We start from the raw sequence: 14617 nt of genomic DNA on the forward strand, positions 1-14617 counted from the left end.
ATGTTTTTAGACTTGCGTGCATGTTTTGTTTGGAGCCCCGAGGGCTCGGGTGAGTTTTGGATAGGCTACAGAGTGATTTGGACTTAGAAAAATAGCTGGTGTGCTTCAGCTGTGTTGCAAGCCTCAGACCTCGCAAATATTAGGTCAGGGTTGGCATTTGCGATCACTGTTGAGGTCGCATTTGCGAACTTCTCATCGCAAATGCGAAGAGAAGCTGGGCCAGCTTGCGTTCTCAATTGCGAACTTTTCTTCGCATTTGCGAAGGTAGTCTGGGAGGGGTATGGGTCGCAAATGCGATCTTTGTCCGCATTTGCGAGGTCAGTTATCGCAATTGCGATACTTTCCTCGCATTTGCGAAGGGTGACATGATTGTGAAGGCTTCGCAATTGCGATAGCCCCTTCGCAATTGCGAGCTTCGCATTTGCAAAGCTCAGGTCGCAAATGCGACGTCTGGAGCTGAACAAAATGACTTTTGGACGGGAATTTTCATTCATTTCCCAAATTTTCAAGACCTAAAACACAAGAGATGATTTTCCAAAGACCATCGCTTCCCCATATCATAGGTAAGTAATTCTAAAGTGGTTTCTTCCAGCCTTTCACTACATTTTACAAGATTTCAACCTAAAATCTAAGGTTTTCATGGTAGAATTAGGGGTTTTGGGTAGAAACTAGGGATTTCGAAAATTTGGGGATTTAGACCTCAATTTGAGGTCGGATTCCAAAACCAATTATATATTCGGGCTCGGGGGTGAATGGGTAAATAGATTTTGGTCCGAACCTCGGGTTTTGACCAAGCGGGCTCGGGGTCGATTTTTGACTTTTTGGAGGAAAATTTAGGAAATCTAAATTTATGCAATATAATTGATTCCTTTAGCAATATTTGATATTATTGAGTCATTTTTGAATAGATATGAGTGGTTTGGAGATGAATTCCAAAGAAAAAGCTGTGATTGAGAATTAAGTGGCATTCGAAGCAAGGTAAGTGTTGTGTCTAACCCTAACTTGAGGGAATTAGGAACCTTAGATTACTTGCTAAGTGAAATTCATGTGAGCGGCGTATATGTGAGGTGACGAGTATTTATGCGCTGCCAATTTACCTGTTTTCCATGTTTCTCAGTTTTTCTTATATTGTCTCATTCCTATGCCTAATTGCGATGTGTTATACTAGTGTTGTTCAATTTATCGTTCTTATCATGTTTACGGATTTTCTGGTGATAATTGAGTTTTTATTTCAAAGTTAAGATTGATGTAATGGAACCAAATGTTGAACTAAGGTTTGAACTTATTATTCTATCTCCCTATTGATATTTATGCATTGCATTATGGTAAGGGAGAGTGTTAATGCACGAAGGGTGATGCCGTTCCATATTGTGAGTGTTAATGCACGAAGGGTGATGTCGTGCCATATTGTGAGTGTTAATGCACGAAGGGTGATGCCGTGCCATATTGTGAGTGTTAATGCACGAAGGGTGATACCGTGCCATATTGTGAGTGTTAATGCACGAAGGGTGATGCCGTGCCATGATATGAGAGTTAATGCACGAAGGGTGATGCCGTGCCGTTTCTATTTATTTTATGGTGAGATTGAGAGTAAAAGCAAGAAGGGTGATGTCATGCATTTTCCTTACTGTATTCACTATTCCTGTTGATTCATGGTATATTGACTGCTCCGGTGATCATTCTGTTGTAGTTCTTTATCTTGTATTCCCCTCAGTATGTTCCTCTCCCGACATTTCCTGTTTAGTTCTTCATTTCTGTTATTTGTATATACACTGTTAAATTGTACAAGTTGATTTGTAGGTTCCTTGCCTTAGCCTCGTCACTACTTCATCGAGGTTAGGCTCGACACTTACCAGTACATGGGGTCGGTTGTACTGATGCTACACTCTACACTTTCTGTGTAGATTTTGATACCGGCTCAGGTTGATCAAGATTTTTTCTATTGGTCCGCTGCCCGGAGACTCAAGGTAGATCTGTCGGCGTTCACAGACCGTGAAGTCCCCATCTATCTTTTCTGTTCTACTGTTTCTTTCATTCAGACAGTTGTATTTCTTCAGACTATTACTTGTAGTAAATTCTAGAATGCTCGTGGATTGTGACTCCAGATCAGGGTGGTAGTAATGAATACAGTTTTTATGATATTCCGCACCTCTTACATTTTATCTTAGTTAATTATTGTTATTTACTGAATGGAAATAAGGAACTGGTTTAACGATTTTCTAAAGTTGACTTACCTAGCAAGTAAAATGTTAGGCGCTGTCACGGTCCCGTCGGTGGGAAATTTCGGGTCGTGACAAATTTAAATCGTAAAGGATGAAGTTTTACAAAAGAAATAATAATATCTTTAAAATTATTCCAATACAGTACAAACCATAATCATCCCAAAACCCAGTGTCACAAGAGCATGAGCATTTTCTAGGAATTTAAAATAAAATACAATAAATGTCCGGAATACAAATTGGACAGGAAAAATGTAAGTACTCTGAAGGAGACTCTGTTGGCTGCGGAGCGTCGTATAGAATGCAACTCACCTAAGACCCCGCCATAATCGCGCCTCTGCGCCCACAAGGCCGCTAAACATATGTGTACCTGCACAAAAATGTACAGCAAGTGAAGCATGAGTACGTAAATCAACGCGTACCCAGTAAGTATCCCGCCTAACCTCGAAGAAGTAGTGACGAGGAGTGGACTCGAACACTTACTATGGGCTATAATTAATATACCAATGATATGATCAAGCATGGATCGCGTAAAATGGTTGTAAGCCCGATATCATGAAATAAGTAAGCAATTCTTCTGTTAACAAGCAATTTCCCAAATTCATTTTTTATCATTTTAACAGTTTATATCTCGGGCCAATGAGGTAATATCAATTATTATAATTTTCAAAGCAATTAATACAATCATGCGCAAGTCATGCCGAGGTCGTACGACCCGATCCAACAATAAAAATAAACTGTGCACTGACGAGGGTCGAACGGCGCGAACCATAGATGCATCTACAAATTTCCCCGCTCGCGAATCATACATGTGACGCGGTCCCTGCTCGCGAATCATACATGCGACGCGGTCAAATATAAAGTTAAGAAAATACTCCGCTCACGAATCATACCTACGTCGCGGCCAAATATAAGTTTAACATTTAAATCATATCTCTTTCTTGATTCTTTTCAAAATAAGGGAAATTCAGCTTGTAGCTTTTAAGGAAATTATCCTGCTCGCGAAACATAAATGCGATGCGGTTACACATAGATTTCTTCATCTATTATAATATTTCTCAATTCTTTTCGAAATTACGAAGTTCAAATGAAACCTTTTTAAATCCTAAGTTCTTCAATTTCAACTCCTTTTAAAACATTTAATAAGCAGACTTAATCTCGCTCCCTCTTAAGGCAAACAATAAACATAAATCAATAACAATATCAACAAGGCATGATGTGAGCCTAAAACTACCCGGGCGTAGGCATAGCTAGTAGCTACGTACGTACTCTCGTCACCTCGTGCGTACGTATCTCCCACAAATAGAAGCACACAATAATTTAGTTCACCTATGGCGTTAATTCGCTCTTACAAGGTTAGAAATGAGACTTACCTCGCTCCGCAAATTCAATAACCGGCTCCATAGCTGCTCCAACAACTCAAAACGATGCTCAATGCTCCAAAACTAGTCAATAATTATGCAAACCCATTAATATATACTCAAATACTCATTATAATCATATTTACAACAATTCCCAACTCTGTTCGAAAAGTCGATAAAATCACTCTCGGGTCCACGTGCCCGGATTCTGAAATTCTTTGAAGATAATCATTACCCATAACCTTATGAACTCAAATATATGATATATTCCCAATTCCATGTCCAAATTCGTGGTCAAAATCCAAAATACAAAATTCTAGGTTTTTCTTCAAAATCCCAAATTTCTAGAAATTTTCATGTCTAAATCCATATATAATCAAAGTATTTAACTTGCAATAGGTGAGAATCAATTACCTTGATATAGATGATGAAGATGGAGCTCCAAAATCGCTCCAAGATCGGCTCCTATGGCGGAAATGATGTGAAAATGGCCAAAATCCCATTTAAAACAACTCACTGCCCAACACTGTGCTTCTTCGCGTTCGCGACCAATGCCTCGCGTTTGTGAAGGCCAAATGTCTCTGACCCAAAATTTCCTCTTCGCGTTCGTGACCTCCTCGTCGTGTTCGCGATGGACAAAAGACCTTACTCCTCCACGTTCGCGTTTCACACTTCGCGTCCGCGAAGGCCAACGACCTCAGACCCATCTCCTCATTTCTTCTTCGCATTCCCCTCGCCTTGGTCGTGTTTGCGAAGGCTTGCCCAGCTCCTACCTCGTATTCGCGTCCACTGCTTCGCGTTCGCGAAGGACAAATCCAGCACCCCCCCCCCCCAAATACCTCTTCGCGAACGCGGGACTTCCTTCGCGTTCGCGAAGAAGGAAACCAGACACCAACAACAGCAGTCCAAACAGATCCAATTAGGTCCGACACCACCACGAAATACACCCGAGGCCCCCGGAACCCCGTCCAATCATACAAACCAGTCCCATAACGTAACACAAACTTGCTCGAGACCTCAAATCACATCGAACAACATCAAAATCATGAATCGCACCCAATTCAAACTTTAATGAACTTTGAAACTTCAACTTCTACAATCGATGCCGAAACTTATCAAATCAAGTCTCATTAACCTCAAATTTTGCACAAAAATCCAGGGTTTCATACCCTCAGGACCAGAATTATAACTGTTACTTACCTCAAACCGTGAAATTCTTATTCTACAATGTCTTTTCCTCGTGAATTGGCCTCCAAATGCCTCGAATCTATCCATAAATAATTCGATTCAGTAAATAAAATTTATTGGAATAAATTTCATAAGAAAATGCAAGTTTTTCATAAAAATCCAAAATTACACTCCAAAAATCGCCTGCGGGGCCCACGTCTCGGAACCCGACAAAAGTTATAAAATCCGAAAGCCCATTCCACCACGAGTCTACACATACTAATTTTACCAAAATCCGACCTCAACTCGACCTCCAAATTATCAAATCTTATTTCCAAATCTCTAAGTTCAAATCTCCGATTTACACCTCAAAAACATGTAATCTAGTCGGATTATTCGTTGATAATTCAATATTATGGAGTAGAAATGATCACAAGTGACTTACCTCAAGTTTCCCTCGAATTCTCTCTCAAAATCTCCCCAAAACCGTGCTTAAAGGTCCAAAAATGGCAAAACTCGTAACCTCTTTGAAATGTATACTGTCGAGGGATTCCGCATCTGCGACTCACTTAGCCGCTTCTGCGAGCTAGGAGCCTCTTCTGCGGGCTCGCATTTGCGAGGCTAGCTCCGCTTCTGCGATGGCTGGTGCGCACATGCGGCTTCGCATCTGCGATCAAACCTCCGCAGGTGCGAAAATACCAGAAGCAAAACTTCCAACAGTGGTTTTAAGTCCGAATTTGATCCGTTAGCCATCCGAAAGTCACCCGAGGCCCTCGGGACCTCAACCAAATATACCAACAAGTCCTAAATTATCATACAAACTTAGTCGAGTCTTCAAATCACATCCAACAACACTAAAAACACGAATCCCACATAGATTCAAGCCTAATGAACTTTGAAACTTCCAATTTCTACAAACGACGCCAGAACCCATCAAATCACGTCCGATTGTCACAAGTCACATTTGACATTATGGACCTACCCCAACTTCCGGTCAAACTTCTCAAAATTACCCAAATTTCCAACTTTCGCCAAATGACCCCATATGACCTACGGGCCTCCAAATCCACTTCCGGGCGTGCTCCCAATACCGAAATCACCATACGAAGCTATTCCCAAACTCTAAATTCCAAAAGGACACCGATAGCATTGAAATGCACTTCAACAAAAATTTATGGAAATTCTTCCAAAATGCTAACTTCCACAATAGGCGCTGAAATGCTCCCGGGTAATCCAAAACCCAATCCGAACATACGCCCAGGTACAAAATCATCATACGAACCTGCTAGAACCTTCAAATCTCCATTTCGAGGCCGTTTACTCTAAAATCCAATCTTAGTCAATTCTTCCAACTTAAAGCTTTGAAAATGAGAATTTTATTTCCAATCCAACTCCGAACTTCCCGAAATTCAATTCTGACCATTCACACAAGTCATAATACCCGAAGTGAAGCTGCTCATGGCCTCAAACCACTGAACGACGTGCTAGAGATCAAAACGACCGATCGGGTCGTTACATTCTCTCCCACTTAAACATACGTTCATCCTCGAACATGCTAAGAACTGCGCTGGAGTTATCCAAAATCACTGTTTAGCACCTCGTGCACCTATCCATGCTACCACAACTCAGTTGAGCACACTGGCTCGAGTGAACCTGAAGATTCCCCTTTTGTTTTAGTCAAATTAGCCTTAGAGCCAAATTCCAACATCCGAAATCTTCTGCTAGGCCTGTTTCCAACATACGATCATCGTATCAATTACCACACGATGTACCAAAACATGACTGCATACCTTTGCTGAATCCACACTATGCACTGCATAGCTCAGACCATAATAACATTCTCTGATAACAATAGACGAAATTTCATGAATCTGATGCTCACAATACACCTCATGACATATATAAGTCTTGTTTTAACTCTTCCAATATCGCCACGGCGGAAGAGACGTGTAGAAATTCATAACCAACAGCCGAGTCAACCATTCATTGAGTTTCTCCCCTAGACAAGAACCATTACCTCATTTCGGATTGAATATCGATATTTACTCTTTAACTATGCCTCATACCGATCTGATCATACTGACCCCAGGTCCAATAATCCCATCTCCCCCAGTATAAGCTGCCCAGGCAATAAGCCACCGTTGACTTCCGCCAAACATCTCACATGATGCCACAATGCCGACAAACTACAAACTTGAATGTGATACATAAGGAAAACGAACTCTGGAAAGAAATACTCAACCCACGTAACTAATTAGACAACCGAAAATGTGTTACGAACCTTCCTCGGAAAATGGAAAACAAAACACATGAAAATAGACATAGGAGACTGCACTCAACATCACACTGTTGCGGCGCGCAACCCGATCCAAACAACATGCCTGTGGCGGAGTGCCACCTGATCCACACATAAAATCTATATAAGGTGATACTTACTGAGCTAGAATGCTCATTATTACAAAATACCTAAATATCGGCCACAAGCACGCTAAGTGCATAATACCATCCCTGGGGAGACAGATAGCCATATGCTGCGAAAGTCAAGCACAACTAAGGTGCAATATATGGTCTGAATCTCGAGAGCCATCCTTCCCACATAACATCATTGCTACGCGGAACCTCAGCACATGTGAAATTTATCAAGCCTTTTCACCACTCACACAACACAATATAGTATTACATATAATAGCTGACGACGAAACGACATCCAACATCTGAATACCCCTCCATAAGGAGCACTATGCTGAAATGAACACATCGAGCCTGATACAGAGCCCATATTCATATTTAAATCCATCCACAGACCTCAAGTCGATTCTGATCGCACCGTACTAGGCTAATAGCCATTCAAGGATCCATAATAACCCTTTTTCCCATAACACACAAGAACAACCATCATAACCGGAACAGACTTCCACAGTCCACAGCCAAATGAACCGAGCGCCCTCCAGGCATAAATTCTCGAATTAGCAATATTGCCACAATCTTCATACTTGGTTTCAATATTCACTCAATCAAGTGACTACACATCATACTTATGCCATCTTCCCGTGGGATACGCTCCCACGACCTTCCGCAACAGGTAACAAGTCTACACATCCATACCACCATCCGCACTAAAGTTGTAAAGCAAATCAAAAATCCAAAATCACTAATCAAAGCCTCTTCACAGGACACCGATCTCAAGTGACGCTAAAGACAATACCAGCTTACTCTAACCATCTGAATCCTTTCCCGCTCGTTTGGGATCTTGGCATCCTTGTCGACACCAAACTGCAACCTTGATCCTTAACTTCCGAATACCATGCTAATCACTGCACTTAATTATGCCAATGCGCAAGAGCACAAAAATTTCATAATAACTCCGGAACCACTAATAGGGTAAACATTTCATCATATAGAAACATTTTACTTAGCTTGTTTCATAGAAAATACAAACCCCGAGTAGTGGTTTAAACCACCATAATCCTTCCGGGATCCGTCTACACCTAACATGCCATAATGCTCGAATGCCCCCAAATAAAATCAATTACGGCGGCTGTCAACCTCGCACGTACCGCCACAAATCACATGCACAACTCAACACACTGAAGGAGCTGATCATTGCCATCATCATGCCAATTCAACCATTGCTAACAAAACCCGACTTCTCATAGTTTACTCTGGATCTTCCTTAGAAATAACAACAACTCCTTTATCAATATAACGAGATCAATCCGCACTCATCCCGAGTTACCCCATTTCACGAGACCACATTGTCCCCAAAAACCACAGACCATCTCATGTCCCCCTTGTGCGCATAATCGCGTCTTCAACTGATATACCCATTTGGATGACTCTTCTATAAATACAAAGTTACATGCTCCCCTTCCTCTCATAATATCCTGTAGACCAAGGATAACACGGAACACTCCAGGATCGTTTATCAAAATCCGAGGCAAAAGCTCAATATTCAACCATACTTTGGACTCAAAATCCTTAGGCACCATACCTTAACTTTTGAATATACTAGGACCGTTATTGAGAGTCACCTACTCTGACTTGGTCCCGAATATAATCAGCTCCAAGTCTCTGCTAGCACATGAATGCCCTCTCGAAAAAGCACCTGGCTAAATCATCGTCCTTGTAACTCTCCTCTACACGAAGCATAAATCCTGAATCTTCCCAAAGCCTGAGCATGAATAGATAAGGCCAACTATAGCACACATTCCTCAAATCGCTTGCCCAAATTACCACTGATGTTCTCTTTTCTTAGTCGTAATAACCCATCAATATGCCGATAACCAAAAATCTTACAAATAGACGACCATGCAATCCAACTGTAGGCGGTGGGACTCTCCCACTTAGCTTGAAGCTACTATTGCATAAACCTGGAACTCACCAAGATTCTTCCCTTATCGACATGATCTAGCACAATCAACCTGCCAAATTCCTCAAATCCTTCCATTAACCTTTAATGAAAACTCCGAACCACTAGCCACATTTACATATTCATTCTCATACCGGGTAGCCAGTAGAGTTCTTCGCAGAAGCTTCGTCAACACCACGTGACCGCTAACCTACTCACAGGAGATAACCCACCCGTGAAAATTACACGCCGACATATCCCAACGTCGCTACACTGGGTATAATTACCACGAAATTAGTAGATCATCCTAAGTCCGAGCTCATTCACAGCTGCACCAGTACATTCACTCCTCATGGACGTCAACTAAAGGTGCGACAATACATTCCAATCCAAAGTCATATTGTATCCTTCTTCATATCAAGCAACTCCCTCCTGTCACACTCAATCTTCCTCAATATAGCAGCCAATATTCCAAATTAAGCCCGTAGACCTAGTCACTGTCCACCATGAATCCTAAATCACTCTAAACTTTTCTCAAGGCGTGTAGCCATCCTATCATAGAACCCACATGTTACTCTACCATTCTCCCACTTTGGTCAAATTCACTCTTTTAAGCAACTACCCGAATCCTGTTTCTCACACTTGGCCTTCTATAAGTTTATCCACCGCAAGGCACCTCCCACATGTCCTTCCTCATCTTTCACTGCCCAGCTGTTGCCTTAAATCAAAATCTATCTCTGTAGCACTTGAACCGATAGATCACTACCAACTTTAAACCTTTCCGGAAATCATCTTTCTCGAGCCATCAATACCAGGAATGCTGATTCGATCCTGAACCTCTATACACTGCAACCTCAGACAACTGCTTTCCCGGCACCATTTATAATACTCTGCCCCAAGACGATGACGCCACATCACAGGCGAAGATTCCACCACACTCAAATATATCGAGTCCCACTACTCCATCAACCAAGTCTGAACATTCTTAGTTCGATTGCCTTTCCTTCGTCGGAAGTAAAATACCGAATCTCTGAATCATGCACTTAGTAAACCTCCTTTCAAGTCGTTCACTGCCCCGAGACACAGGCAAACATCTTACCATCACATCAATACTGTGCGATAACAACTTACGAGCATCATAGCAACCTGTGCATAGCCTCAAAGCTCTCAGAAGTGCAGCTACTGAGATGAAATAACAGAATATCCTTCCACAAGGTGATGACAATAGCCCAAACAACTATGCAGGGAGAAACATCCCACACCACGTCTGTAGTACCATTACAATTCCTCAATTCCCGATTTATAGCCAGCGCTTCACGTTGAAAAAGATTGAATGGGAAAGAAATGAAGGCATAAGCCTCAAAGGAATCAAATCGCACGATGAGGAATCAAGAAGGGAAGTGCTCCTAACAGCCCTGTAGCCTCTCGGAGATAAGTACAAACGTCTCCGTACCGATCCGCAAGACTCTACTAGACTCGCTCATGACTCGTGAAACCTAAGTGAACCTAGTACTCTGATACCATGTTGTCACGACCCAAAATCCATAAAGTCCATGATGGCGCCAGACTCCACTATCAGGCAAGCCAACAATAAATACTTAATTGGGTTCTTATTTTGTTACTTTTGAAATTATATTTTTCCTTCAATTTAAATCATAAAGGATGAAGTTTTACAAAATAAATAATAATATATTTAAAAATATTCCAATACAGCACAACCCATAATTATTTCAAAATCCGGTGTCACAAGTGCATGGGCATTTTTTAGGAATTTAAAATAATATACAATAACTGTCCGGAATCCAAATTGGACAGGAAAAATGTAAGTATTCTGAAGGAGACTCTCTTGGCTGTGGAGCGTCATATAGATTGTAGCTCACCTAAGTCCCCGCCATAATTGTGCCTCTGCGCCCACAAGGCCACTAAACATATGTGTACCTGCACAAAAATGTGCAGGAAGTGTAGCATAAGTACCTAAATCAATGCGTACTCAGTAAGTATCACGCCTAACCTCGGAGAAGTAGTGATGAGGGGTCGACTCGGACACTTACTATGGGCTATAATTAATATACCAATGATATGATCAAGCATGGAACGCGTAAAACGGCTGTAAGCCCAATATCATGAAATAAGTAAACAATTCTTTTGTTAACAAGAAATTTCCCAAATTCATTTTTCATCATTTTAACAGTTTATATCTCGGTCCAATGAGGCAATATCAATTATTACAATTTCCGAAGCAATTAATACAATCATGCGCAAATCATGCCGAGGTCCTACGACCCGATCCAACAATAAAAATAAAATGTGCACTGTCGAAGGTCGAACGACGCGAACCATAGATGCATCTATAAATTTTCCCGCTCGCGAATCATACATGCGGCGTGGTCAAATATAAATTTAAGGAAATACCTCGCTCGCGAAACATACCTACGACGTGACCAAATATAAGTTTAACATTTAAATCATATCTCTTTCTTGATTCTTTTCAAAATAAGGGAAATTCAGCTTGTAACTTTTTAAGGAAATTATCCCGCTCGCGAAACATACATGCGACGCGGTTAGACATAGATTTCTTCAGCTATTATAATATTCCTCAATTCTTTTCGAAATTACGAATTTCAAATGAAACCTTTTTAAATCCTAAGTTCTTCAATTTCAACTCCTTTCAAAACATTTAATAAACAGACTCAATCTCGCTCCCTCTCAAGGCAAACAATAAACATAAATCAATAACAATATCAACAAGGCATGATGTGAGCCTAAAACTACCCGTACGTAGGCATAGCTAGTAGCTACGTACGGACTCTTGTCACCTCGTGCGTACGTAGCCCACACAAATAGAAGCACACAATAATTTAGTTCACCTATGCGGTTATTTCCCTCTTACAAGGTTAGAAATGAGACTTATCTTGCTCCGTAAATTCCATAACCGGCTCCAAAGCCGCTCCAACAACTCAAATTGATGCTCAATGCTCCGAAACTAGTCAATAATTATGCAAACCCATTAATATATACTCAAATACTTATTATAATCCTATTTACAACAATTTCCAACTCCGTTCGAAAAGTCGATAAAATCACCCTCAGGCCCACGTGCCCGGATTTCAAAATTTTTTGAAGATAATCATTACCCATAACCTTATGAACTCAAATATGATTATTCCATGCCTAAATTCGTGGTCAAAATCCAAAATACCAAATTCTAGGTTTTTCTTCAAAATCTCAAATTTCTACAAATTTTCATGTCTAAATCCATATATAATCCAAGTATTTAACTTGCAATAGGTGGGAATCATTTACCTTGACATAAATGATGAAGCTGGAGCTCCAAAATCGGCTCCCATGGCGGAAATGAAATGAAAATGGCAAAAATCCCGTTTAAAATAACTCACTGCCCAGCACTGCTCTTCTTCGTGTTTGCTACCAATGCCTCGCGTTCGGGAAGGCTAAATGTCTCTGACCCAAAATTTCCTCTTCACGTTCGCTACCTCCTCGGCGCGTTTGCGATTCTCCTTGGCCGCGTTCGCGAAGGCCTGGTTAGATCCTGCCTCGCGTTCACGTCCACTGTGCTAGCGAAGGCCAAATCCAACACCCCCCCCCCAAATTCCTCTTTGTGAAGACGGGACTTCCTTCGCGTTCGCGAAGAAGGAAACCAGACACCAGCAACCGCAATCCAAATAGCTCCAATTGGGTCTGAAACCACCCTGAAACACACCCGAGGCCCCCGGGACCCCGTCCAATCATACAAACCAGTCCCATAATGCAACACAAACTTGTTAGAGACCTTAAATCACATCAAACAACATCAAACTCATGAATCGTGCCCCAATTCAAAATTTAATGAACTTTGAAATGTCAACTTCTACAATCGATGTCGAAACCTATCAAATCACGTCCGATTGATAAGTACAAACGTCTCCGTACCGATCCGCAAGACTCTACTAGACTCGCTCATGACTCGTGAAACCTAAGTGAACCTAGTACTCTGATACCATGTTGTCACGACCCAAAATCCATAAAGGCCGTGATGGCGCCAGACTCCACTATCGCGCAAGCCAACAATAAATACTTAATTGGGTTCTTATTTTGTTACTTTTGAAATCATATCTTTCCTTCAATTTAAATCATAAAGGATGAAGTTTTACAAAATAAATAATAATATCTTTAAAAACATTCCAATACAGCACAACCCATAATCATCCCAAAACCCGGTATCACAAGTGCATGAGCATTTTTTAGGAATTTAAAATAAAATACAATAACTGTCTGGAATCCAAATTGGACAGGAAAAATGTACGTACTCTGAAGGAGACTCTGTTGGCTACGGAGCGTCATATAGAATGTAGCTCACCTAAGTCCCCGCCATAATCGCGCCTCTGCGCACACAAGGCCGCTAAACATATGTGTACCTGCACAAAAATATGCAGGAAGTGTAACATGAGTACGTAAATCAATGCGTACCCAGTAAGTATCCCGCCTAACCTCGAAGAAGTAGTGACGGGGGGTCGACTCGGACACTTACTATGGGCTATAATTAATATACCAATGATATGATTAAGCATGGATCGCGTAAAACGGCTGTAAGCCCGATATCATGAAATAAGTAAACAATTCTGTTGTTAACAAAAAATTTTCCTAATTCATTTTTCATCATTTTAACAGTTTATATCTCGGGCCAATGAGGCAATATCAATTATTATAATTTTTGAAGCAATTAATACAATCATGCGCAAGTCTTGTTGAGGTCGTATGACCCGATCCAATAATAAAAATAAATTGTGCACTACCGAGGGTTTAACGACGCGAACCATAGATGCATCTATAAATTTCCCCGCTCGCGAATCATACATGCGACGCAGTCCCCGCTCGCAAATCATACATGCGGTGCGGTCAAATATTAATTTGAGGAAATACCCCGCTCGCGAATCATACATACGACGCGGCCAAATATAAGTTTAACATTTAAATCATATCTCTTTCTTGATTCTTTTCAAAATAAGAGAAATTCAGCTTGTAGCTTTTTAAGAAAATTACCACGCTCACGAAACATACATGCGACGCGGTTACACATAGATTTCTTCAGCTATTATAATATTCCTCAATTCTTTTCGAAATTACAAAGTTCAAACTAAACATTTTTAAATCCTAAGTTCTTCAATTTCAACTCCTTTCAAAACATTTGATGAGCAGACTCAATCTCGCTCCCTCTCAAGGCAAACAATAAACATAAATCAATAACAATATCAACAAGGCATGATGTGAGCCTAAAACTAGTAGTTACGTACGGACTCTCGTCACCTCGTACGTACGTAGCCCCCACAAATAGAAGCACACAATAATTTAGTTCACCTATGGGGTTAATTCCCTCTTACAAGTTTAGAAAGGAGACTTACCTCGCTCTACAAATTCCATAACCAGCTCCAAAGCCGCTCCAACAACTCAAACCTATGCTCAAAGCTCCGAAACTAGTCAATAATTATGCAAACCCATTAGTATATACTCAAATACTCATTATAATC

Source organism: Nicotiana tabacum, chromosome 19 (assembly GCF_000715075.1).
Source record: "Nicotiana tabacum cultivar K326 chromosome 19, ASM71507v2, whole genome shotgun sequence".
Lineage (NCBI taxonomy): Eukaryota > Viridiplantae > Streptophyta > Magnoliopsida > Solanales > Solanaceae > Nicotiana > Nicotiana tabacum.